Genomic DNA, 8,457 nt, shown 5'->3' with positions numbered 1-8,457 from the left:
GGGTGCAGTTATGATGTTCGGACACACCATCACACTATGGTGTTCCAGGCTGTATCACTTGTGAAACAATTTCCACAATGTCTTAATTCTGTGCCAAACTCGTAATTCAGATATTCATCTCTATGATCATATCATAAATATTTTATCCTCTTGTCACGACGATCTTTCAACTTCACCCTGAAATTACTTGAACCTTTCAATAATTCAGACTCGTGATTCATCAAGTAAATATACTCAACATCTACTCAAATCATCTATGAAGTAAGAACATAACGATATCCACTACATGCCTCAGCACTCATTGGATTGCACACATCAAAATGTATTACTTCCAACAAGTTGCTTTCTAGTTCCATTTTACTGAAGCCGAGGCTTTCAGTCATCTTGCCCATGTGGTATGATTTGCATGTCTCAAGTGATTCAAAATCAAGTGAGTCAAAATGGTCCATTTGCATGGAGTTTCTTCATGCATATACACCAATAGACATGGTTCGCATGTCTCAAACTTTTCAAAAACGAGTGAGCCCAAAGATCCATCAACATGGAGCTTCTTCATGCGTTTTATACCGATATGACTTACGTGGCAGTGCCACAAGTAGGTGGTACTATCATTACTATCTTTTGGCATGAACATGTGTATCACTACGATCGAGATTCAATAAACCATTCATTTTAGGTGTAAGACCATTGAAGGTATTATTCAAATAAACAGAGTAACCATTATTCTCCTTAAATGAATAACCGTATTGCGATAGACATAATCCAATCATGTCTATGCTCACCGCAAACACCAAATAACAATTATTTAGGTTTTTATACCAATCTCGATGGTAGAGGGAGCGTGCGATGCTTGATCATATCAACCTTGGAAACACTTCCAACACATATCGTCAGCTCACCTTTAGCTAGTCTCCGTTTATTCCGTAGCTTTTATTTTGAGTTACTAACACTTAGCAACCGAACCGGTATATAATACCCTGGTGCTACTAGGAGTACTAGTAAAGTACACATTAACACAATGTATATCCAATATACTTCTATCGACTTTGCCAGCCTTCTCATCTACCAAGTATCTAGGGTAATTCTGCTCCAGTGGTTGTTCCCCTTATTACAGAAGCACTTAGTCTCGGGTTTGGGTTCAACCTTGGGTTTCTTCACTAGAGCAGTAGCTGAATTGCCGTTTCATGAAGTGTCCCTTTGTTCCCTTGCCCTTCTTGAAACTAGTGGTTTCACCAACCATCAACAATTGATGCTCCTTCTTGATTTCTACATTCGTGGTGTCAAACATCGCGAATATCTCAAGGATCATCATTTATGTCCCTGATATATCATAGTTCATCACGAAGCTCTAGCATCTTGGTGGTAATGACTTCGGAGAACCATCACTATTTCATCTGGAAGATCAACTCCCACTCGATTCAAGCGATTGTTGTACTCAGACAATCTGAGCACAAGTTCAACAATTGAGCTTTTCTCCCTTAGTTTGCAGGCTAAGAAAATCGTCGGAGGTCTTATACCTCTTGACGTGGGCACGAGCCTGAAATCCCAATTTCAGCCCTCGAAACATCTCATATGTTTCGCGACGTTTCAAAACGTCTTTGGTGCCTCAACTCTAAACCGTTTAACTGAACTATCACGTAGTTATCAAAATGTGTATGTCAGATGTTCGCAACATCCACAGACAACGTTCGAGGTTCAGCACACTGAGCGGTGCATTAAGGACATAAGCCTTCTATGAAGCAATGAGGACAATCCTCAGTTTACGGACCTAGTCCGCATAATTGCTACTATCAACTTTCAACTAAATTTTTCTCTAGGAACATATCTAAACAGTAGAACTGAAGCGCGAGCTACGACATAAACTGCGAAGACCTTTTGACTATGTTCAGGATAATTAAGTTCATCTTATGAACTCCCACTCAGATAGACATCCCTCTAGTCATCTAAGTGATTACATGATCCGAGTCAACTAGGTCGTGTCCGATCATCACGTGAGACGGACTAGTCAACGTCGGTGAACATCTTCATGTTGATCGTATCTACCATACGACTCATGCTCGACCTTTCGGTCTTCTGTGTTCCGAGGCCATGTCTATGCACATGCTAGGCTCGTCAAGTTAACCCTAAGTATTTTGCATGTGTAAAACTGTCTTACACCCATTGTATGTGAACGTAAGGATCTATCACACCCGATCATCACGTGGTGCTTCGAAACGACGAACTTTAGCAACGGTGCACAGTTAGGGGAGAACACTTCTTGAAATTTTAATGAGGGATCATCTTATTTACTACCGTCGTTCTAAGCAAATAAGATGTATAAACATGATAAACATCACATGCAATCAAATAATAGTGACATGATATGGCCAATATCATATAGCTCCTTTGATCTCCATCTTGGGGCTCCATGATCATCTATTACAAGAACATGATCAATCTCATACATCACATATATCATTCATCACATCCTTTTGGCCATATCACATCACATAGCATACCCTGCAAAAACAAGTTAGACGTCCTCTAATTGTTGTTTGCATGTTTTACGTGGCTGCTATGGGTTTCTAGCAAGAACGTTTCTTACCTACGCAAAACCACAACGTGATATGCCAATTGCTATTTACCCTTCATAAGGACCCTTTTCATCGAATCCGATCTGACTAAAGTGGGAGAGACAGACACCCGCTAGCCACCTTATGCAACTAGTGAATGTCAGTCGGTGGAACCAGTCTCACGTAAGAGTACGTGTAAGGTCGGTCCGGGCCGCTTCATCCCACGATGCCGCCGAATCAAGATAAGACTAGTAACGGCAAGCATATTGAACAAAATCAACGCCCACAACTACTTTGTGTTCTACTCGTGCATCGAAACTACGCATAAACCTAGCTCATGATGCCACCGTTGGGGAACGTAGCATAAGTTCAAAATTTTCCTACATGTCACCAAGATCTATCTATGGAGTCATCTAGCAACGAGGGAGGAGTGGACCTACATACCCTTGTAGATCGTGCGCGGAAGCGTTCAACAGAACGGGGTTGATGGAGTCGTACTCGTCGTGATCCAAATCACCGATGATCCTAGCGCCGAACGGACGGCACCTCCGCGTTTAACACACGTACGGAGCAGCGACGTGTCCTCCTTCTTGATCCAGCAAGGGGGAAGGAGAGGTTGATGGAGATCCAACAGCACGACGGCGTGGTGGAAGTAGCGGGATTCCAAAAGGGCTTCGCCAAGCGCTGCGGGAGGAGGAAGATGTGTCGTGGGAGGGAGAGGGAGGCGCCAGGCCTTAGGTATGATTGCCCTCCCTCCCCCCCACTATATATAGGGCCAAGGGAGAGGGGGAGGGCGCAGCCTTGCCCCTTCCTCCAAGGAAGGGTGCGGCCAAGGGGGGGAGGAGTCCATCCTCCCCAAGGCACCTCGGAGGTGCCTTCCCCCTTTAGGACTCTCCCCTTTTCCTCTTCTCTTGGTGCGTGGGCCTCTTGGGGCTGGTGCCCTTGGACCATATAGGCCAAGGCACACCCCCTACAGCCCATGTGGCCCCCCGGGGCAGGTGGCCCCACCCGGTGGACCCCCGGGACCCTTCCGGTGGTCCCGGTACAATACCGGTGACCCCGAAACTTGTCCCGATGGCCGAAATAGCACTTCCTATATATAACTCTTTACCTCCGGACCATTCCGGAACTCCTCGTGACGTCCGGGATCTCATCCGGGACTCCGAACAACTTTCGGGTTACCGCATACTAATATCTCTATAACCCTAGCGTCACCGAACCTTAAGTGTGTAGACCCTACGGGTTCGGGAGACATGCAGACATGACCGAGACGACTCTCCGGTCAATAACCAACAGCGGGATCTGGATACCCATGTTGGCTCCCACATGTTCCACGATGATCTCATCGGATGAACCACGATGTCAAGGACTTAATCAATCCCGTATACAATTCCCTTTGTCTAGCGGTACGATACTTGCCCGAGATTCGATCGTCGGTATCCCGATACCTTGTTCAATCTCGTTACCGGCAAGTCTCTTTACTCGTTCCGTAACACATCATCCCGTGATCAACTCCTTGATCACACTGTGCACATTATGATGATGTCCTACCGAGTGGGCCCAGAGATACCTCTCCGCTTACACGGAGTGACAAATCCCAGTCTCGATTCGTGCTAACCCAACAGACACTTTCGGAGATACCTGTAGTGCACCTTTATAGCCACCCAGTTACGTTGTGACGTTTGGCACACCCAAAGTATTCCTACGGTATCTGGGAGTTGCACAATCTCATGGTCTAAGGAAATGATACTTGACATTAGAAAAGCTTTAGCATACGAACTACACGATCTTTGTGCTAGGCTTAGGATTGGGTCTTGTCCATCACATCATTCTCCTAATGATGTGATCCCGTTATCAACGACATCCAATGTCCATGGTCAGGAAACCGTAACCTATTGATCAACGAGCTAGTCAACTAGAGGCTTACTAGGGACATGGTGTTGTCTATGTATCCACACATGTATCTGAGTTTCCTATCAATACAATTATAGCATGGATAATAAACGATTATCATGAACAAGGAAATATAATAATAACCAATTTATTATTGCCTCTAGGGCATATTTCCAACAGTAGGCACGCTACCTCTACATCTACCTTCGGGATTAGTATTAGACCTAAATAATTGTTATTTGGTGCCAGCGTTGAGCATGAACATTATATCTGGATCTTGTTTGATGCGAGACGGTTATTCATTTAAATGAGAGAATAATGGTTGTTCTATTTATATGAGTAATATCTTTTATGGTCATGCATCCTTGAAGAGTGGTCTATTTTTGATGAATCTCGATAGTAGTGATACAAATATTCATAATGTTGAAACCAAAAGATGTAGAGTTGATAATGATAGTGCAACTTATTTGTGGCACTGCCGTTTAGGTCATATCGGTGTAAAGCGCATGAAGAAACTCCATACTGATGGACTTTTGGAATCACTTGATTATGAATCACTTGGTACTTGCGAACCGTGCCTTATGGGCAAGATGAGTAAAACGTCGTTCTCCGGTACTATGGAGAGAGCAACATACTTGTTGGAAATCATACATACAGATGTATGTGGTCCGATGAATGTTGAGGCTCGTGGCGGATATTGTTATTTTCTCACCTTCATAGATGATTTAAACAGATATGGGTATATCTACTTAATGAAGCATAAGTCTGAAACATTTGAAAAGTTCAAAGAATTTCAGAGTGAAGTTGAAAATCATCGTAACAAGAAAATAAAGTTTCTACGATCTGATCGTGGAGGAGAATATTTGAGTTACGAGTTTAGTCTACATTTGAAACAATGCGGAATAGTTTCGCAACTCACGCTGTGTTCGAACATCGTAATCGAACTTTATTAGATATGGTGCGATCTATGATGTCTCTTACTGATTTACCGCTATCGTTTTGGGGATATGCTTTAGAGACGGCTGCATTCACGTTAAATAGGGCACCATCTAAATCCGTTGAGACGACGCCTTATGAACTGTGGTCAGGCAAGAAACCAAAGTTGTCGTTTCTGAAAGTTTGGGGCTGCGATGCTTATGTGAAAAAGCTCCAACCTGATAAGCTCGAACCCAAATCGGAGAAATGTGTCTTCATAGGATACCCAAAGGAGACTGTTGGGTACACCTTCTATCACAGATCCGAAGGCAAGACATTCGTTGCTAAGAATGGATCCTTTCTAGAGAAGGAGTTTCTCTCGAAAGAAGTGAGTGGGAGGAAACTAGAACTTGATGAGATAACTGTACCTGCTCCCTTATTGGAAAGTAGTACATCACAGAAACCGGTTTCTGTGACACCTATACAAATTAGTGAGGAAGCTAATGATAATGATCTTGAAACTTCAGATCAAGTTACTACCGAACCTCGTAGATCAACCGGAGTAAGATCCGCACCAGAGTGGTACGGTAATCGTTGATCGGCAAGCAATTGAGAATAAATGGATCTTCAAGAAGAAGACTGACACTGATGGTAATGTTACTGTCTACAAAGCTCGACTTGTTGCGAAAGGTTTTCGACAAGTTCAAGGGATTGACTACGATGAGACCTTCTCACCCGTAGCGATGCTTAAGTCTGTTCGAATCATGTTAGCGATTGCCGCATTTTATGATTATGAAATTTGGCAGATGGATGTCAAAACTGCATTCCTGAATGGATTTCTGGAAGAAGAGTTGTATATGATGCAACTGGAAGGTTTTGTCGATCCAAAGGGAGCTAACAAAGTGTGCAAGCTCCAGCGATCCATTTATGGACTAGTGCAAGCCTCTCGGAGTTGGAATAAATGCTTTGATAGTGTGATCAAAGCATTTGGTTTTGTACAGACTTTTGGAGAAGTCTGTATTTACAAGAAAGTGAGTGGGAGCTCTGTAGCATTTCTGATATTATATGTGGATGCCATATTACTGATTGGAAATGATATAGAATTTCTGGATAGCATAAAGGGATACTTGAATAAGAGTTTTTCAATGAAAGACCTCGGTGAAGCTGCTTACATATTGGGCATTAAGATCTATAGAGATAGATCAAGACGCTTAATTGGACTTTCACAAAGTACATACCTTGACAAAGTTTTGAAAAAGTTCAAAATGGATCAAGCAAAGAAAGGGTTCTTGCCTGTGTTACAAGGAGTAAGACTCAATGTCCGACCACCGCAGAAGATAGAGAGAAAATGAAAGATGTTCCCTATGCTTCAGCCATAGGCTCTATCATGTATGCAATGTTGTGTACCAGATCTGATGTGTGCCTTGCTATAAGTCTAGCAGGGAGGTACCAAAGTAATCAGGGAGTGGATCACTGGACAGCGGTCAAGAACATCCTAAAGTACCTGAAAAGGACTAAGGATATGTTTCTCGTATATGGAGGTGACAAAGAGCTCATCGTAAATGGTTACATAGATGCAAGCTTTGACACTGATCCGGACGATTTTAAATCGCAAACCGGATACGTGTTTATATTGAACGGTGGAGCTGTCAGTTGGCGCAGTTCTAAACAAAGCGTCGTGGCGGGATCTACATGTGAAGCGGAGTACATAGCTGCTTCGGAAGCAGCAAATGAAGGAGTCTGGATGAAGGAGTTCATATCCGATCTAGGTGTCATACCTAGTGCATCGGGTCCAATGAAAATATTTCGTGACAATACTGGTGCAATTGCCTTGGCGAAGGAATCCAGATTTCACAAGAGAACCAAGCACATCAAGAGATGCTTCAATTCCATTCGGGATTTAGTCCAAGTGGGAGACATAAAAATTTGCAAGATACATACGGATCTGAATGTTGCAGACCCGCTGACTAAGCCTCTTCCACGAGCAAACATGATCAACACCAAGGCTCCATGGGTGTTAGAATCATTACTGTGTAATCTAGATTATTGACTCTAGTGCAAGTGGGAAACTGAAGGAAATATGCCCTAGAGGCAATAATAAAGTTATTATTTTTTTCCTTATATCATGATAAATATTTATTATTCATGCTAGAATTGTATTAACTGGAAACATAATACATGTGTGAATACATAGACAAACAGAATGTCACTAGTATGCCTCTACTTGACTAGCTCGTTGATCAAAGATGGTTATGTTTCCTAGCCATAGACATGAGTTGTAATTTGATTAACGAGATCACATCATTAGGAGAATGGTGTGATTGACTTGACCCATTCCGTTAGCTTAGCACTTGATCGTTTAGTTTGTTGCTAGTGCTTTCTTCATAGCTTATACATGTTCCTATGACTATGAGATTATGCAACTCCCGTTTACCGGAGGAACACTTTGTGTGCTACCAAACGTCACAACGTAACTGGGTGATTATAAAGGTGCTCTACAGGTGTCTCCGAAGGTACTTGTTGGGTTGGCGTATTTCGAGATTAGCATTTGTCACTCCGATTGTTGGAGAGGTATCTCCGGGCCCTCTCGGTAATGCACATCACTTAAGCCTTGCAAGCATTGCAACTAATGAGTTAGTTGTGGCATGATGTATTACGGAACGAGTAAAGAGACTTGCTGGTAACGAGATTGAACTAGGTATTGAGATACCGACGATCGAATCTCGGGCAAGTAACATACCGATGACAAAGGGAACAACGTATGTTGTTATGCGGTCTGACCGATAAAGATCTTCGTAGAATATGTAGGAGCCAATATGAGCATCCAGGTTCCGCTATTGGTTATTGACCGGAGACGTGTCTCGGTCATGTCTACATAGTTCTCGAACCCGTAGGGTCTGCACGCTCAAAGTTCGGTGACGATCGTAATTAGGGTTTTTGTGTTTTGATGTACCGAAGGTTGTTCGGAGTCCCAGATGTGATCACGGACATAACGAGGAGTCTCGAAATGGTCGAGACATAAAGATTGATATATTGGAAGCCTATATTTGGATATCGGAAACGTTCCGGATGAAATCGGAATTTTACCGGAGTACCG

This window comes from Triticum dicoccoides, chromosome 7A (assembly GCF_002162155.2).
Source record: "Triticum dicoccoides isolate Atlit2015 ecotype Zavitan chromosome 7A, WEW_v2.0, whole genome shotgun sequence".
Classification (NCBI taxonomy): Eukaryota; Viridiplantae; Streptophyta; class Magnoliopsida; order Poales; family Poaceae; genus Triticum; species Triticum dicoccoides.
The sequence above is the reverse complement of the archived record's forward strand: the minus strand, read 5'-3'. Positions refer to the sequence as shown.